General features: G+C 37.2%; 1 protein-coding gene across 10 annotated transcripts in view; it reads right to left on the reverse strand.

Annotated features, from left to right (window-relative positions):
- STXBP5L (syntaxin binding protein 5L) overlaps positions 1-20,951 on the reverse strand; it is a 198,971-nt gene that overhangs the window by 156,975 nt on the left and 21,045 nt on the right. The gene's annotated exons all lie outside the window — the stretch shown is intronic.

Genomic DNA, 20,951 nt, shown 5'->3' on the forward strand with positions numbered 1-20,951 from the left:
ACAGTCTTGTTCATACAATTCTGAACTTAAGTCTGGCTAACTAAAATCTTTACCTTATTATTAAAGCCTGTAGGGTGATGAAAAACAAAGTGAGCTATGGTAAAAAAACAACAAGCTAAGAATGCTCTGCTTCTAGAGGTTAGAAAACAAAAACAAAAACAACAAAATAATCTTGAAGGATTTGGTTCTATGAAATTTTAAATAATTGTTTAAGAACCTGAACACATTTTGATTCACCAGCATACCTTTACATTGGGAGGCCAACCTCCAGCGTACAAGTTAGTTGTGAGGTCTTTTCTGCTTGTGCAACACGAAACTGCTGTTTTAGCTACACACATCCCACATTCTGAGGATGCAAGTCCATGTACCCAGCAAGCTGTCACAGTCACCTGAAGCATAATATTAGCATAACATAGGTAATTTAATGACTTTAGACTGTTTGAGATCAGCAACCTTTTAGGGCCTAAGAAAGAGGACTTGAAAATTGTTTCAACAAACAGAATTTTTGAATTTAAGCCAACTTTGAAGTTAAAGGTCTTGTATTTGCTCTGTTCCGTGTATACTTTTTGATGTGTATTATTTTTATAAAGTACAGGTATATTGTACAACTGTTACGTGTATATTAATTTCTAATCTTTGTTAATGAGACAAATTATGTGTGACTGATAGAAAACACCTCTTTTTAGCAATTCAAACAATATTTTGATTTAGAACTCGATTATATATATATAAAAGATTTCCATCAGCAATAATGAAACTGCAACATGGAAATAAAAGGGACAGAAGTACAAAGAGTGATATCTGGACATTTTAATATCACCCCACTCAATGGAGATGTTTTAAAAACAGCCACTCAATGCAGAACAGATTCTTATATATAAAACTGTGCTCACAAGAAGTTAAGTGTGTACTTGGAGACAGAGAGCAGTGAAAGAAAAGAAAAAGGGACAGAGCAAAGGCAAGAGTCATAACACTTCACTGTTCCATGACAAGCTATCAGTTAGTAATAGAATAAGACCTGACAAAATCAACTAAATAGAATAATATGAGCAATAGGTTGACATATGAAAAAACATTTTGACTACTTGAATGCCACATATCATCAAATGTCATTTTAAAGAGCATCCGTCTGAACCACTGATAATTTTTTTTTTAAAAGAACTTCACTTTTATATTTCTAGCCTTCATGAAGATCATGCAGCAGCCAATATACTGTCAAAATTAAAGAGCAAATCTTTGCATGGCTTAATTCCCAGGACCTTTTTTCTACTTTTATTACCATCACCGACCACACAGAAGCTGTAAACAAGTTGCACACATGCAATATTTGCCCTGTGGGATCTTGCTTTTAACCGATTCAAGAATGATGTCAACAGTAATTCACTTCTGTTTGTAGACTCCAAAATGTTGATGGTTCAATGTCCAGGACATTTCAACAAAGTACTGGGACATAAAAGGGTAAAGAGAGAGGAGGAGGAAAACTACAGACACAAACAAATACTAAACATATGGATTTAAGGTTACATCTAAGTCTCTGGGTCATCTGTTTTATTTCATGACAGTAAAACAATATAAAGCAAAAAAGTGATTAAAATATTTATGTAAATACATGTCAATATTAGGAGATTCACAGTCACATTCTCCCACGACATCTGAATGTGACAGTAAAAGCTTACAACTAAGGTAACATTTAAAGCCACTTAACTAGGTAACTCATTCAGACATCACTTTTGAAGATGATGATTTTGTAATTTTCTAATTATTGCATAGATATTCTGCTGAAATTAAAACAGCCAACCAAACAACAAAATCATTTGACAAGATACAACCTTATAAGTGGAAATTTTGATTAAAGAATAGCCATCCAACATCCCCAGAAAAAGTTTCTCAAAATAGAGATGTTTCTCACTGAATTTTGTAGTTTTCAGTGACCAACAGACATGTTAATAAAATTTAGCCTGTTAGCTATATAATTGCACTCAATCCTTTGAAACAAATCTTATTTGGAACTCTGTCACTTAACTCCCACCTGCTTGTTTGTTTGTTCTTTCTGCTTTACCTTGTGTTTTTGATGGTGAACTATGTTTGCAAGATGAAAATCAATCTAGTTAATTATATCAGTTTATCCATAACATCATGTATTAAATAGTAAAGGGGAAGTCCTGTTTTATGGTCTTATGATTGATCTAAAATTTTTAAGTTCATACTACAAGCAAAAGTGATGTTCCTGTCTTTCTTGTTGCTGCTCTTGGCTGAACAGTCCTATCTTCCTTGTGTTGACACTATGGGTCATTTCCACTGCCAGAGAAGCACAACAAGGAACCACTTGTGCTGGACAGAAGCTCTGCAACAAAAGATAAGACAACTCCTTCCCCCAAGACTTTTTTTTTCCAGTTCCCAGACCTGGCGTGTCAACCAGCAAGACAGAGGAATGAGGATATTGGTTGGCAATGGATACTGAATGGAACCAAATGGAACAAGCTGTTAGAGTAGGAACACGGAGATTAGTTTAAATCAATTGGGCAGCTTCACCTTTTGAAACAATGTTTAATATTATATTCCAACATTTTCAATGAACTCCCATAATCCCTAAATAAATTAAAAGAAAAAGAGAGAGAGAGAGAGGGAGAAATGTGTTCATTATTAAAAAAATAAATAAATAAATTGCACAGGACTTGTCAGTGATTGTTATTTCAGAAAAAACAACAACAATAACAACAACAACAAAAAAAACATTCTTACCTGCCTAAATAGATTAGAAACCTAACACTAGGCATCCAGGTCCTAAAATTCTGTTACAGTCTGTGATACATCGGGGGGCTTTCCCACTATCTCCTGCAGTATATTTAGCTTTCCTATGGCATTATTATTTTGAACTTTTTGAATTTGTTTCAGTAGCTTTTGGAACCTAAAACACAGTAGTATCAAATTACTACATAAAAATCAAAGTGAAACTAGCCTACATAATAGCACTGTATATAAAATGCAGAAAAATCAGCAAGTAAAAACAACTAGCAATCAATGCTATATTCATCTTAATTCCTATTTCTATTGGTACTTTATAAATGGAAATACTGTCAATTAATACCTTGTTTAAAGGAAGAGAGAACATGTAAACAGAAAAGCGAGCTTTTTTTTTTTTTCTTATTCCTTGCTCTAATTGAATCAGCACAATTAAAAAAAAAAAAAAAGAAAGATTTTTGGTGAACAGATTCAATGAAGAGTATTTCCAGTCATTCACCCTACCAATAGAATTAATAAAATTAATAATGAATTAATAAAATGATTGGAACTTCAAGCAAAACTTGCACTGTACAGCGCATCATATGAGTTCACATATGATGGAGAGACATCTTAAGCTTTAGGCAAATCTATAACCTGACATACAAATTTTTAACAGTGAAGAATCTTAAAAAATGAAAAAAATATCCATAAGTGATTAAATCAAAAGAGACTTTGTTTAATGTGTGAGTTGGCTCTGAACACATTAAAGCAGCAAAAACAGAAGAACGCATGTCTTTTTTTTTTTTCCTTCTGCAACTTTTACCTTAAATTAATCCAAACAATGGGAAATTATTTATTTATTTATTTTTAATCAGATGTATCAAGTGGTTATCTAGGAAAAAAATACTGTAAAACTTGAATATTCACTGTGGCATAGTACACTGTGAATTACATTTCAGAATTGCTTATCCTGAGTTACTGTGATCCTGAATTCTGAAATAGGGGTTGTTAGGGAAATTCAATTACAGGACAAAAGAACTAGATCAGCACATTCTCAGGAACTTTGGAAATTGGACATCAGCAAACTGATCCTGATAACTAAAGTGAAACAGTTCCATGATTTCAGTGCTTTTTTTCTGACCTAGCCTGTGGGGGTGCTAGATAGTAATCCCTGCCTAAACTTCCCCCACTACACAAGGAAAAAAAAAGGAAAACAAGAAGCAAATGGAGACAATCTAATGAGAGAAAGCAGAGGTGGAAAGAGCATTTTCTGAAATTGCATCACCACTCCTTTGTAGTACTTCCTGACCCACTGCATGCACAGAGCACAGGTCACCACTTCCAGTTGCCCAGGTGTCTCCTAGTCTTTGCAGGTGACTTTCTCTAGGAAGGTCTAATAACCAAACACAGCTGCAGCCCAAGAACTCAGTGCAGCATGAATCCTCAGGATTGAATCCTCAAGAAGAGTACCAAGCACATATGATCATATGCTGAGATGAGAATGATTACAGATAAACAAAGTAAATGTATTTCTCAACTTGTTCTGAAAAAAACAATTGCCCATGGTCACAAAAATTTATTCCCCTAAATGGCTTTTTAATCTGAATTTTTAAAAATAAATCAGCATCAGAGTTTTTCCAGTTCTGCTCCCTGTGTTTTATCTTGGGACTGCTCTTCCACTCCACAAGCCACTTCAGTCTGATAGGTCATCCACAATGGATGAATAAGAAATATATGATGACTACATCTTTGCAGAAAACAAACAAACAACAACAATGAAAAACACCAACCCTGGAAAAAGAGATTTCTAGCCCAACAGATTTTTTTCACATATTAATAGCTGCAAAAGGTTACTTGTCTTTAAGCATTATGAAATAAATACTATTCAAGTGTGAAGTCACTCCATAAATAGGAAGCACTAGTATGGCAGCCAGTGAGCCGCTAACCAAGGTAACTCACGTGTAAAGTACTTCTTATGATGCATCAGATGTGTCAGCATATTTTCAGGTTAAGTATATAGTGAAATAAAGCTTTTTTTTTTTTTTTCTTCATGAAAACAGATTAAAATTCATATTGCACATTATTCATGCAACTAGAAAACTGCAATCTTACATGTTTTCAGTTTTACTGCTTTTCTCCGCCAAACTGACTGAAATCAATTAAGATGACACATTATGAAAACCATTGAGCATAACAAATTCATAACTTCTAGAGCAGAATCAGCACTAATTGCTCAAAAATTGTCTTAATCATTTATGAGTTACTGTAAAGTAGGAAAAGAGTACAGCCTCTAGTTACAAAAAGACAATCATACAGCTGGCAAGGATGTGACTACAACTCAGGCAGGTAATTCCCAATGAGCTCAAAAGGCTCAAATATTGATAAGAGCATTATCTGCAGCAGCATAACAATCACTATGGGCTGACCTCTCAACATGTACTCATTCCCAGGTAGAATGAATGTGAGTTCATTCACTGAGTGCTTTCCTACCAAAACTGTATTCCATGCATCGAGTTTACCTATATCCACAGCTGGCAGAGTTTGCACTGGGGCTACACCCCAAGAAGTTTTAAACATTTTATAAGGAATAGAAAAACATTCTTAGAAGTGCAGGAGTGTTCTAACAATCACTGGAGAATCCAGAGAACAGTCCAAGTTGGATGATTATCTATTCTCCTTTCCACTCATCCAATTGTATTAAAAGAAATTTAAAAAACAGTACATTTTTTAACAATGTTCCACTGTTAGCAATTGCTATAGCTGTCAGAATATGAATGGAATGGGATAGGATAGGATAGGATAGGATAGGATAGGATAGGATAGGATAGGATAGGATAGGATAGGATAGGATAGGATAGAAGAGTTCAGTTGGAAGGGACCTACAAAAATCATGAAGTCCAAATGTCTGACTACTTCAGGGCTATTCCTTAATTGCAAGTAGAAGATAAAACTTTATGACTGCCAAGTCTTTAAGTTCTGTATTTAACACAAATTATTCAGTGAGTTGTTTTATGTAATTGCAAATACTTTGTGTACAGCTACAAACATCACTATATATATAGACGTATATATCCTGCTGCAAAGAGCAGCAAAGGAAAATCACAGTTCTGTCCAAAATCCTACATCCCTCTTATATGAACAGAAGTGTTACTGTATATACTGAGAACTTCTGAGACAGTGTAGAATGAAAGGCAATTGTAAGAGCTGAGAGATGTGCAAAAGCATGATAACATGCAGAGGAGTACTAGGCAGGTTGGAGTGAGTAAAGGACTCTTGGATTTGCTAAGATAGCTTTAATGTGGTTATACTGAGAGGATGCAGTGAAGCAGCTGCAGATTTGTGCAATAGCAAAAATACCACATTACAAGAATTACTACTGTGAAGATGCTGGAATTGAATATTAGACTTCCTGTAATAGCAGAACAGTATTCTACAGCAGCAGTCTTTGGAAAGTCTGTGTCCTCACACTAAGATGATGATGTCTCAGCTTCTTTCTCTCCTGGTTATCTTCCCTTGTTAGGACTCACACAAATGGCCAGAGACAACATGAGACTTCCAGTCCAGCAGTTGTAACAAACAGCATGTGTGCAGAACTACAGAAAGACACCTACTGATTTCCTGAAGTTCTGCAGAACATGAGAGTGCAGCAGAATTGAGGAAACATTCTACGGTTGTAGGATGTGGACTATCTGGTAGTTTTATGGTTTTGTTTATTTTTTGTTTGTTAGTTTGTTTTTAATGTGATTTAGTGGCAGGGGAGGTTGCCCAAGTGACTGAAAATAGTGACAATACAGAGCTGGAGACAAGAAAGAGGAGAAGGACATGCCTGTGAAAGCTTGTCATTTAAGATGTGATTCACACTCAGTAGTTTGAGGACTCTGGACTGGAGATGATAGTAGCAGCAATGTGCTACTGGAGGCAGAGGCCTTCAAATATGCATTTACAACTTTGATGAATTCTGCGCTCATCCTTCAGAGACAAAAAACAGGGGAGAAGTGGCAAAGGAGAACCTAGCAGCTTCCCATTGCCTGCTTGAGGGAAAGGTGGTAATTAACAAACAAGAGATTGTACAGTATGAATAGGATGGTAAGGTTGTGTCGTGGTTTAACCCGGCCGGCAGCTAAACACCACGCAGCCATTCGCTCACCCTCCCCCCTCCCTCTCTGGGACGGGGGAGAGAAATGGAGAGTGAAGCCCGTGAGTTGAGATAAAGACAGTTTAATAAGACAGGAAAATAATAATAACAAAAATAATAATAACAATAATAATAATAATGATACAATGGTGATAATACGAAAGTAATAGTATGTACAAACAAGTGATGCACAATGCAATTGCTCACCACCCGCTGACCGATGCCCAGCCTAACCCCGAGCAGTCCGGCCCCCTCCCCCCAGCTAGCCACCCCTATATATTGTTTAGCATGACGTCAGATGGTATGGAATACCCCTTTGGCTAGTTTGGGTCACCTGTCCTGGGTCTGTCCCCTCCCAGCTCTTACTGCACCCCCAGCCTGCCCGTTGGCAGGACAGAGCAAAAGGCTGAGATGTCCTTGGCTTAGTATAAGCACTGCTCTGCAACAATTAAAGCATCGGGGTGTTATCAGCACTCTTCTCATCCTAAGCCAAAACACAGCATTCCACCAGCTACTAGGAAGAAAATTAATTCTGTGCTAACTGAAACCAGGACAGGTTGATAGATACTTATGAACACATAAGAAACATTGATTAAAATTTGCCATGATGGCTGAAATGAAAGGACTGGTACTAAGATAAATGAGAAATTTAAACAAAGGCTTTTAATATGCATGCTTATATAACCTAAAAACTAACATACAGATTTCAAGAGCCAGTTCTACCCGGGACTTTGATATTCTGATACACGGTACAAACAATTTATTTAGTCTTTTATTACCCAGGTAAAAAAAAAATATTTGCAACTCTTAAAAATGATCACATCAATAACTGTTTTCACTTAGAGTGATATCACTATTTTTCTGCTCTTTTAACATTCCAAAAAAACCCTAAGATCAAGACTGGAGACAGGTGGTAATTTTCCTGACAGGTGGCCACATTACACAGCATTGTCCTAGACCCTCCCCCAAAAAGCAAATGCAATCTGGAAGTGTACAACTGCCAGAAATATCTTCCTTTCTTTTCTCTTTATGTATATGCTGTTTCCTCCTTTTTCCTCACTTCAGATAGGAACTAAAATAACACACTGATGCACATTTGGGCAATGACATTTTTGCAATCTCCTCTGACATTTGAAGAATGTGTGCACTGAATCCATACATCCTGGGATTTCATATAGCATTTCTGTATGTCACAGAACATTTAACAAACGCCCGTGTATCTGATCAGAGTGCTCAAAATCTGACTCTGAGAACAATTTGCTACATAGTCTATCTAATGATTGTATAATGAAACCAAATACCTATGGATTAAGCCTCAGCAACAGTAAAGTATATGGGGAAAATAAGGTATGAGATGTATTTGACTCTTCCTACACACATCACACTGTTAGGCTGCTCTCATAGCAGAGCAAGGTGAAAGACTAAGAGAATCAGTCCTGAATTCCTTATGATCTGCAAGATAACACATAAGAGTACCATCAGAAGCACGCTTACAAACTTTCAGGCTAAATGCCTTTGAAACAGCTATGGTTGAAGTTCCATCCTAGGAATCAAAGAACCTATATTCTTTACCCATCTCTTATTAGGGACTAAGTCAAATCACTTCACTACTCAATGCCTCTGCTTCCTCACCAATAAAACCGGAATAGCTCTACTGATTCTCATTTTAATCACTGTGATACTTAGTGATCAAGGGTTTTGCTAAGACATACTGCTTTTCCCCATTCTATAGTATTGCTTTTTCCAGTTTTCATTCATAACTGCCCAGATTATAAAATAATGATTTAGAACTATTTGAAAGTCAGTGCAAAGCTGCAAATGCAAAATAAAGATCTTAAGTACTAATCAATTCTGTCATCCTTTACATGTGATGCTTCTAAAGAGTGTTTAGACATCCTTTAAAAAACAAACAACAACAACAAAAACAAAACAAAACTGAGATCCAGCAGAACTACAGACTTCCTTACATTTTTGCATGGTGTTATACCCAGCAGCATTGGTTAATAAAATATATCTCTTAGGTTTTCAAGTCCCTGGAAGCAAGAATTCATGTGAAGTAAGGGCTGTGTTTCCTGTTAAACATGATGAAAACAATAGGAATGCCATTTTTTCCTGCAGAAGGTGGGAGAAAATATTTGTAATGGAGATTTTACAATTTTAAGAACAGCAACAGTTCTACAGTTCCCAGTCAGACTGGGCTAAACAGTCGAAATATCTTTATGCAAAACCAATTTTTAATACAACACTTTGCCCATTATCATGAAAAGCAAATATATGTTCTTTTTCAAACATTTTATTTTATTTTAATGAGGAGAAGAAAACCTAGGGGAAAATGCAGTCAAACTATGTGGAGGTAAAAAGTACAACATCCATGTGGAATAGCCACATTCAGCTCAGTACAGTTGCTCTAGATTTACACTAGAATCCAGAATATTAAAAAGGCTAAAGGAAAGAAAAAAAGTGAAATGTTTTGATCACACTGGAAATGAGAAGCTTGCAAAACAATAAAAACAACAAAATCTTATGAGTCTCATGGGTTACTGAGGCCTAAAGGAAACTATTATTATTATTATTTGATTCAACTTTTAACATAGTGTGTTGGTGAAGAATCCCTTATGCCCTCTTTTTTTTTTTTTTTAGGTAATACTAACAAAAAATCTGATCAGATTATCAGAAACATAGGTTCAGAAACCAACAGTGTTCTAAATAAATTACTATTAAATTTAGATGATATAGATGATATATAAACAGTGTTTTAGAAGGATCATAGGAATGAAGCAGAATGGACTCTAGAAAAAAAAAAAGAAAGAAAACTGTATGGATGATAATATATACATTTAAAAGCTACTTGAAATTATCTGGAAAGTTACAAACTAGTAAGTCTTACAGTGGCTTTTTATTTTTGAAATAAAAAACAAAGCAAAACACAGCAATATAGAATTTAGTTTAACCATTATTCTCTACAAACAAACAGTAACTCCTCTAAAAAAAGTAGTAAGACACTATTCTCTTGGTACTGCTTGGCCTTGTAAAAAGTCATGAAACTGGACAACCATTTCTACAGTTTTTAAAAGGCTGCAAATAGTCCTTACATGGAAAAAATGAGGAAACTGTAGAGACACAGAGTAAGAGAAAATTCCTCATCTGCTTGAGTAGGACAAAATGACTATGTCAACAACCTGAAAAACTGAATTTTAACAGTCCTCAAAAATTCCTAGTAGGATCTTCAAGAAATTAAAAAGCATTTCCAAAAGGTGTAGGAGATAGGGGAGCATGGTCCAATTTTGGTAGTGATTTTGACATTCTGAAGACAGTCACCAAAAGTTAGGGCACTTAGGCTGAAGTCACAATATTCCAGTGTAGATCTGGTAATGTCTGATTTATTTGTAAATCTGTACTAGGTCATTCGGTTCAGCAAGTTTATTAAGGAACTGTAAACAGACCTACATAAATGTGGTAAAAGAACAAGATCTATGCTCACTGTTTACAAATGCAAACTAATCTGTCATTGGAAGAAAAAATACATATAATTTCTTATGCACATTAAGAGAATCTGAAATAACAGCAGAATAGAACTGTAAAGCCCTATATCTAATGTTATACAAATTGTTGATGAATACAATTGCTGCAATAAAAAAGCCCCATGGGAGATCCTATGTGCCTATGAGCTTCAATCTGACATGAAGATTCACAGCTCAATTTCTCTCTAAAAGTTAACTTTATAAGATTCTGTTGTTAAAAATATCCTGCCTGAAGTTCCACAATCATGTCTGAATAATAATTGCAATGAACAGTGACAACAGGGCTCCAGGGCATATGTACTATGGTTATATAACCACAGATTGACTAAAATTTAAAAAAAAAGACAGCTTCATTTCCATGGACAGTAGAAAAACACCTAAATAACACTTGATAGTATTGTAGTTGGTCTTGAAATTGATCAAGGAAAAAAATTTTAAATAAGCATTTATGAAAATTTATGTGTGAGAATCAGAAGACTTTATATTATTATTATTTTTAATAGAAGATGCTCTAACAAGTCTGTTCTTTAAGCAGCTTGAAAATCCTTAGTGTCAAATTTTCAAACTATTTAGTTTAGGTAAGCTTTCTTTAGTATCATCCAAGCTACTTACTCATTTCAAAATCAGCAGCAAGGGCAGATAAAACTTAATTACCGAAGTCTTTGATTGCCTAGAAAGTCAGACTTTCCTTTCTAATCGTTGCTATAACTACAGAAGCTATTAGTTCTTCCTACTCCCTATTAAGTAAGAAGAGAAAGCAAAATGAGAAAAATTGAATGAAAACCTGGACTTTAAAGGTATATCAAAGAATCACAGAATGGCTTGAGTTGGAAGGGACCTTAAACCTCATCTAGTTCCAACCCCCCTGCCATGGGCAGGGACACCTCTCACTAGATCAGGTTGCTCCAAGCCCCATCCAGCCTGACCTTGAACACTTCCAGGGATGGGGCATCCACAGCTTCTCTGGGCAGCATGTTTCAGTGCCTCACCACCCTCTGAGTGAAGAATTTCCTCCTAATGCCTAATCTAAATCTCCGCTCTTTTAGTTTAAAACCATTGCCCCTCATCCTATCGTTATCTGCCTGAACAAACTGGTGCTCTCCATCTTTTTGATAAGCCTCCTTTAAATACTAAAATGCTGTCATAAGGTGTCCCTAGAGCCTTCTCTTCTCCAGGCTGAATATCCCCAGCTCTCTCAGCCTTTCTTCATAGGAGAGGAGCTCTAGCCCTCTGATCATCTCTGTGGCCCTCCTCTAGACCCACTCTAACAAACCCACTTCCTTCTTGTGCTGGGGGCCCTAGACCTGGACCTAGCACTCCAAGTAGGGCCTCACAAGGGCAGAACAGAGTCCGACAATCACTTCCCTCAACCTGCTTAACATTCCTCTGTTGATGCAGGCCAGGATACAGTTGCCACCTTCTGGGCTATATTAGGCACACTGCTGCCTAATATTGAGCTTTTCATCCACCAGAATCCCAAGCACTTCTCTGCGGGCTGTTCTCAGTAAGTTCTCCACCCAGTCTGTCCTCATGTCAGGGATTGCCACGACCCTGATGCAGCACCTTGCACTTGGACTTCTTGTACCTCATCAAGTTCACATGGACCCAATTCTCAAGCTTCTCCAGGTCCCTTTGGATGGCATCCCTTCCTTCTGTTGTATTAACTGCACCACTCAGGTTGGTGGTGTTTGCAAATTTGCTGAGGGTGCACTTGATCCCACTGATATATGTATATATATATATATATGTATATGTATATATATATATGTATATGTATATATATATATATATACAAGATCTATCTATATATATATCTTGTAAGCAGGATAATAATAAACTACAGTTTTAATTAGGAATGCAAAGCTACCAATGAAAGGACAAATAAACTCGTGGTTTTAATAGATTTGGCTATTTCTAATTCAGATTTTGAGAGCATCTTTATGTAATCTACTTCTCTGAAATTCAGCTGTGTTTTACGTAAAGATTAATTCAATATTTACACTCATATTTTAAGTGCATTTAAATCAAGAAAATAAGTTATGATTCTTACACTAATGCAAAACTAATTCCAGTTCTGAGAGAATTATTTACTATATTATCACACTGAATTGTTGAAGTGCTAAAGACTGTATAATAAATAATGAAGACTTTCAAGCCAAGAATTCAGAAAGATTATCAACTGCAAGAGTTGTGTTTGCATGTACAGTCCTGATTTGCTAGTCCATAATTATGATTATGATGCCAACATTGTATTAAAGAGGCCAGAAGTGGAATATACTTGCTAAAGACCACATAAATTTAGGAGCTGATGATCACATAGGTGAAATATTAAATACGTGAAATATTTGGAAGACACAGAACACATCCTTACTTAGCCACTGTTCTTTATGTTCATAACAGTATTCATCACTGTCATGAATATATTTCATTTTTTCGCCCTTAACAAGACCGAGAGGGGATCTTATCAATGTTTATAAATACCTGAGGTGTCACAGACAAAGGGATATGGCCAACCTCTCTTCAGTGGTCTGTGGGGAAAGGGCAAGGGGTAATGGCCACAAAATGGAGCACAAGAAGTTCCGCACCAACATGCAAAAGAACTTCACAATGAGGGTGACGGAGCACTGAAACAGGCTGCCCAGAGAGGTTGTAAAGTCTCCTTCTCTAGAGATATTCAAGACCCATCTGGATGCCTACCTGTGCAATCTACTCTAGGGAACCTGCTTTGGCAGGGGGATTGGACCCAATGATCTCTTGAGGTCCCTTCCAACCTCTACAGTTCTGTGAATACATGGTCTGGTAGGAAAAATGTTCTCGTGTACAATGGGATATGTAGATTAAAAGTCTTTGGTGAGAAGATTGATGTGAGACTCTGTCCTGGTTTCAGCTAGGATAGAGTTAATTTCCCTCCTAGTAGCTGGTAGGGTGCTATGTTTTGGATTAGTATGAGAATAGTGTTGATGACATGCTGATGTTTTGTTGCAGAGCAGTGCTTACACTAAGCCAAGGACTTTCCAGCTTCTCGCTCTGTCCTGCCAGCAGGCAGGCTGGGGGTGCAGCAGGAGCTGGGAGGTGACAGACCCAGGACAGCTGACCCAAAGTGGCCAAAGGGGCATTTCATACCGTACAGGGTCATGCTAAACAATATATGGGGGTGGATAGTCAGGGTGAGTGGTTGCTCAGGAATAGGCTGGGCATCGGTCAGCTGGTGGCGAGCAATTGCATTGTGCATCACTTGTTTCGTACACATTATTATTAGTAGTACTATTATCACTATTATTTTTATTATTATTTTCCTGTCTTAATAAACTGTCTTTATATCAACCCATAGGCTTCACTTTCCTGTTTCTCTCCCCCATCCCAGACAGGGAGGGAGAAGGGTGAGCAAACGGCTGTGTGGTGCTTAGCTGCCAGCCAGGTTAAACCACAACAGACTCTTCTACCTCAAGTCAGTATTTAAACTTACCAGTTTAAATACTAGTGGATACAGGATGAGCACAAATGCTAAGATGCAGCATCCATCACTGCATTTGATGGTCAGTCTGATCTTGTACACTTGCTCTGAGAGGGTCTCCCAGCTCTTATCCTTCAACAGATATGGCTGGAGAATTGTCTAGGTGATTAATCACGTTAGTGCTCTATCGAATACTGAGCTACCTGACCCTTATAAAAGTAAGACCCTTGTGGGTGTCTACAAAAAAAAAAAAAAAAAAAAAAAAACACAACATTTAGATCGCCTGAAGAGGATGGGCATTTCTCAGGATAGAAAACTGAGCAGAGATGTTCAGAAGTTCGCTTTCAAATTCAGATGCTAGAATTCTACCTAAATCTTGCTTAGGCACTCCAGTGAGGTTTTTGATATTACAGAATTCAATAGGGTTGTTCTTGTGAATAAAGTGATGTACTAGGTCAGGTCTTAAGAACACATGTGCTGTTATGTCTATACAGTACCTTTATAAATTTCCCACCCTTAACTTTTGGAATTCTCCATGTAATCAGATGTTATCACTGGGAGCATATACTAATATCTCTCAAGTGCTCGCGTGATCACTCAACAGGACTATCTCATACACGAATCAGATGACTCAGTTCCTTCAGGGAGTAAATAAACAAAATCTCTCACACCTTAAATGGGAAGAGGATAAACAACCCTCAGTAAACTGAAAGAGAACAGACAAGCAGTCTATACCATTTAGCATAATGCAAAGAAAATACTCTGCAGACTTAATAAATAAGTAAAGGGAGAGAGCTTAAACCTTGCAGAGAGGACAAGGAAGAAAAGTACAAAATGAAAATGTAAAGCCATCATGTTAATTTGTCAAATCATTTTGGATTTAAAATGCTGAGGAAAAAATGTACAACTTACAGTTTGTTAGAAGTTTAGTTGTTCAGTTCATACCATTTGGATACCTCTCAAAAGACAGAAAAACAGCAACAACAACAAAACATAATGCTACTTATGCCCTATTTATGTACTGGATTCTTCAGTAAGAGGACATAACACATATGCAAAGAATCTCTTCTCTGCATCAGCCTGCAGTCACTTTTACCTTCCATGATCCTCTTATCAATATGCTATAGGGAATAAACATTATCTTTCCTACTTGATTTCACAAATGGCATCGAAACTCTTCACTCCAGCACTTCCTTTTCTGTTTAAAAAAGCCCAAAATCAAGTATAAGTTTTCATTTAATTTTTACCTAAGAGACTACGTTCTCACATTCCAAAATTATGTCCCTCTCATGAATTTGCCTAATAAGATAAAATGAACTGGCATTAAAGCTATGCAAATAATCTACTGACTAGAGAATGTATGAGGTCTGTATAAGGAATATAGGGACTTCCTAATCATATATATAGCCAAATATTTTAAAGTAAGTTCCTCAACAGATAAAGTATTGTGTTAGCCACTCCTTAGCTCTAAGCATTTATCTTAAAGTGAGATTTCTCAAACTCTACAAATTAAAGTTAATAAAACTGCTGTGAACAAGGAAGTACTATTGTTATTATCTAAGTAGAAGTGGGCCAAACATCTGCCTACATTTGAGATCAAGAAATTACTTGAAGCTGTGAACTTACATTGTGCAAATAATTAGGAAAACAACAACAACAACAACAACAAAAAAGACTAGGTTGCAAGTTCTAATATACTTCCGAGACAATGTAGTTGAGTAAAATTATTCATGTGCATGCCTACTACTCAAATGTTAGTATACTTCTACCACACATCCCATTGATTCACTGAAGAGTTTCTGATCTCATAGTAAAAGCACAGTGCATTTGACATCAGTTTGTATCATATAAGCTGCATAATTCAGCAGATCTGTATTTATTTACTGACATGTTTGAAATATGTAAATAAAATGTCATAGAGCTATCAATTTTGCATAGTAGAAAATACAGTTAAATAACAAAACAGAAACTCAAACTCTCCTAGAAGCCTTAATATTTAAAATGTACCTTCTGTAACTTCTTTAAATTTAGCAGTGTATTGTGTGATTAAAGTTCAAGCTTTCTTGGTGCAATCACAGAAACAAAAACTAAAACAAACAAACAAAAACACACAGAGAAATTAACCATAATACAAAACAATTAAGTTCTGCTATGTCCTGCTTACATTCTGTGAACGTTTTTAGAGCAAATTTTGAATAGTGATACACAAACATACCTAGACTTAGTATCTACTCAGCAAGGTGAAAAAATCCCCAAAGACTGTTCACTAGAAATCACAATTATTATCAATAATTAGAAGACTGTAAAATCTTATTCATTTTTGCAATGACAGAATGCTAATACCACTAGATTTCCAGTCATCATTACTTGAAAACCATAAATATTCAAATAAATGGGACTGCAGAATTTTCAAGAAGTACACGGAAACGAGTTGGGATGGAGTTAATTTTCTTCATGGCAGCCTCTCTGGTGTTGTGTTTGGGATTTATGACTGAAACAGTGTTGCTTTCATGCCAGAGGTTTTTCAACTGGGGAACACTGCTTGGACAGCATCAAGGTTTCCTTTTTCCACTGTGCTCTCTTGGGAGTAGGCTGGAGTGCACCAGAAGCTGGGAACACAGCTGGGGCAGCTGACCCAAACCTATCAGAAGGATATTCCATTACAAAACAGCAATGACAGCTCAGAAAAACGAGGATGAACCAGGGACGTTTGTGGTTACGGCACTCATCTCCCCAAGTAACCATTAGTGCGCTGAGGCCCTGCTTACCAGGAAGTGGCTTGACATCTGCCTGCTGGTGGGAATTCATGAATGGATTCCTTATTTTGCTTTGCTTGAGCACATAGCTTTTCATCACTTATTGAACTGTCAGTATCTTGACCCACAAGTTTTCTCACTTTTGCTTTTCTGATTCTGTCCCCTGTTCTGCTAGGGGGAAAGGACTGAATGCCTGTGTGCTGCTTGGCTGCAGGCCAGGTCAACCCACCACAAGACACTACCAAAGAAAGATGCTGTAATTGCAAAATCTGGGATGTAATACCTAATGCAATATGCCTATGAAGCAAACATGCTCGGAAGAAGAAGGACAGACTATAAAGGAAGGGACTCTTCTTCTATCAAAACCCGATGTAACTGAAAGGTGGCATCCTGAGTCCTCCTTGACTTGCAGGTATTCTGGTATTATGTTAGCACAACAGCAGACGTGCCAATCTTAAAATAAAGCCTCATTTACTTTTTCTTTTATATTTAGTCTTTAAAGCAGTTATTATGAATGATTTTATTGAACTGGTCTTTGTATATCAACACAAAATCAGAAGAGGTGCTGAAGACATTATTGTAACGACACAGGGGCATAATTCAGAAAGCTTGGCACTGACATAATTTACATTCCCATACATAGTGGAGCTAGAGCAAAAATCCAAAAGTTCGCATTCTGCAGGTGCGTAATTGCATACACCACCAGTGCTCAGATATTGTCTTTCTTATTTCTAATTTTCTTGTTCCCATTTGTACCATCTCTGAGCGGCAACACTATTTCCTAGCCTGCCTCCCTAGTCCAAGTTTGGACAATGTACCCTGTGAGATGCCACAAAAGGGCAATGCAATTTAATCCTGCATCTGCAGGAACGATGTTGGCAGTACACTTTAATGAACACATTTTACTGGACCTTCTTTTCTGTCAAAAAAAGATAGGCAGAATGATATTTGGTGAGTCTTTGCTACAAAGATTGTTTTGTGTATGACCGACTGGAGGTTCTGGTCCTAAAAACATAAGCTCAGATTTGTGGGACAGCATTTTCCTCTGGACGTGAGAGCTGGACCAAGAGTTGATACAAAACTTTCAGACGAGGAGCAGAATCACAGAGGCCCTCTACTCTAAGTTAATATCACTACTTCTTCTTCTACTTATGTAGAAGTCCATGCATGTTTTCAAGAGTATCAATCACTCCATGGAGCCTTGCAGCTCCAACTCTGAATTTTTAATTAGTAACCAATTTGCAATAAGTAAGTGCACCAATGATGATAGAGTGCCTCAGATACAATCCTTCTATCTTCTTTCAAACAGTAACAGTAGGCCACACCAACAAAATCATCCCAGCCTTAGCCAGTTCACTGAATCCACAATTCTATAGTACTGCTCAGGACTGCAATAACTACCTAAAACTCATGAACTACCATCTCTTATTATGCAAGCCTTGACCTTGGAGGTCCACCAGTGTAGACATATAAGAATATCAACAGTTAATAGTAATATTAATTCTGTTCTATGATCTGATGGAGAATAATGACTTCATTACATCAGGGACAGGATCTTTATTAGTGTTTGGGTGCTACGTATATCACAACTGGGGGTGCTGGCTAACAGCAGGTTCAACATGAGTCAGCAGTGTGCCCTGGCAACCAAGAGGGCAAACCACATTTTGGCGTGCATTAAACACAACATAGCCAGCTGGTCAAAAAAGGTCAAAAAATGGTCAAAGCTCCCATAACATTCAGCATTGGTGCAGCCTCACCTTGGATATTGTGTGCAGTTCTGGGCTCCTCAATATAAAAAGGATGTGAAAGTACTTGAATGTGTCCAGAGGATGGGAACAAAGCTGGTAAACGGGCAGGACACATGTCCTGTGAGGAGAGGCTGACACCTGGGTTGCCCAGTCTGGAGAAAAGGAGGCTGAGAGGCCACCCCACGGCTCTCTGCAACTCCCTGAGGAGGGGAAACGCAGAGGAGGTGCAGCCTCTGCTCCTGTCACTGATGATGGGATGCATGGGAAGCTGCACCAGGGGAGGGTCAGGCTGGGCGTTAGGGAAATGTCTTTCCTATGAAGGTGGTCAAACCCTGGAGCAGGCTTCCTGGAGAGGTGGTCGATGCCCCATGGATGTCAGTGTTCAAGAGGCATCTGGATAATGCCCTCAACAACATGCTTTAACTTTTGGTTAGCCCTGAAGTGATCAGGCTGTTGGACTAGATGATCTCTGAAGATCCCTTCCAACTGAACTATCCTATCCTATCCCATCCCATCCCATTCTGTTTTATTCACAACAGAAGCTGCATACCTCCATGTTGCTGGGTCTTGAGAATAGGCCCTGACAATGACAGAACCCATTCCTGGTTTGGCTGCCCCTTAAGACACGTAGGGGTAAGTCAAAAGTGCTTGACTTAGTGTAAGGCCTTATGTCCCTCTAAATCATAGGTGCTCTCGGCAAAGACTCAGGAAAGCCTTTCCTTCAGACAGGAATAGTGAGGCCTAGTTGTTTTTTTCCAGCACTAACTCCCAAATTCTGCAAATGATTTAGCTATTAAGGACAGTACACATGTACATGCTACTTTTCAAAATTATTGAGGAGACCTATGAATTTAATTCGTGTCCAGAAGGGGACTGAGTGGGTTGGAATTAATGTGCTTAAGTGGTGATGACTTCTACGTGCAAATTTCTGAACTGTCTTTGACCTCTTTCACACCAAAACTAATAAGGAACTGGTTGCCACATTTTCCCTCCCTGCAGTTCCTTTGGATGATAATAGTGATGCCATGGTCACATTCTTCAATGCCTCCTAAAATTTGCCTACTTCAACCACTCACTTTTTGATAGCTCTTGATCCACAACCCCTTTTGGACAAGATTGGTTTCTCCAATGATGCTCTTTTTTGATTATTCCTTCTATACTCATGTTTGGCTTTGAATGCTACATGTGCAGCACTCAGGAAACGTCTTGGTTCTTGACTTGAACAATTTCCTCAGAAAAATATATAATTCAGATGCTGCTTTGCACAGGTCAGAAGAAAGGTGGAGATTGAGATTATGTTGCTTGCTTGCTGTTTCACTAAGTAAAGGAAGGAGTCAGGGCTGAGGAATAGATATGTAATGACTATGTGAAGTAGAGTAAAGTAGGGCATGGTTAGAGAAAGAGGGACTGAGTTGGCCATGGATGAGGGAAAATAACCTCAAAGAAACCATTCCCTCTTACTCTCCTGAATGAGATCATAGTTTCTGTTCTGTCCATCTCCTCATTTTTTCAGTCCTCTGTACGTAAGACAGAAATGGGTCCATTTTTCACAGAAAAAAAAAAAAAAAAAAACAACAACAAAACAAAACAAAACACCAGCATATGTATGTACCTATATACTTTGCTATTTTACTGGATAATAGTTTTCCTAAACTATATGGAGAAACATCAGTCCTCTCTCCCACCAAAATTATTCCTTACATTAAAAAAAATAAATAATAATTAAAAAAGACAGGATAAATAACTAAATGCATAGGTTGACTTTAAATTTCTGTATTTTAAAGATGTTTGCCAAATTTAGGTTGTGAAGATCTGTCTAAAAAGATAATTAGTAGGTTGGAAGGGAGAGCAGATTGATGTGTTTTACTTCCTATGAGTGACAACATTTCTGTTGATGAAAGTTTTGAACAAAAAAAAAAGGTAGGAAAAGGTGAAAACCCCTATAGGTCACCCAGAATCTAATTAACACATACCAATTCTCTGAGAAAGTTGCCTATCACTACTAAGCAACATTTCAGTATCATTTGAAGGTGTTTTTTTTTTTTTTTTTAATTAATAAACTCAATCAAGTTATTGAAACAAACACACAGAAAGTATTTTTTTCAGATAGCGATCATAAATGCAGTCATCAGCTCTGACCAAAATCCTGCCAGATCCATCCACCTGTATGTCAATTTAATATGCATCTCCAAATACATTAAAATCTATTTTTTTTTAGATTTGTTTGCAGATGTCAGACTTTTTTTTCCCCCCTCCTGGATTAACATCAATTGGAAGTGTGGTAAGCCCAGTACATTTAACTGTAACATATTTAGCCTGTTTACTTATAATGCATGAAAGAGACCTGGGACACCAATGGCCCCAAATATAAACATATATGCAGAGGCCTAATATGTACACACATGAGTGCACACAGACAGATATTTAATAATCTCGTAACAGATTTAAAATTCCCTAAACTCTGGGTTTGTCAGATTTAATCATACAATTTAATTTGAATATTTTTATATATTTTATACTTTTTTTTATTCTCGTAGATTGACATGAAATTCATTTCTCTAATAACCCATTTAGGTATCCATGCATATAAAAATACACATATGTATGTATTGA

The sequence above is a fragment of the Anas platyrhynchos genome, chromosome 1 (assembly GCF_047663525.1).
Source record: "Anas platyrhynchos isolate ZD024472 breed Pekin duck chromosome 1, IASCAAS_PekinDuck_T2T, whole genome shotgun sequence".
Taxonomy (NCBI): Eukaryota; Metazoa; Chordata; class Aves; order Anseriformes; family Anatidae; genus Anas; species Anas platyrhynchos.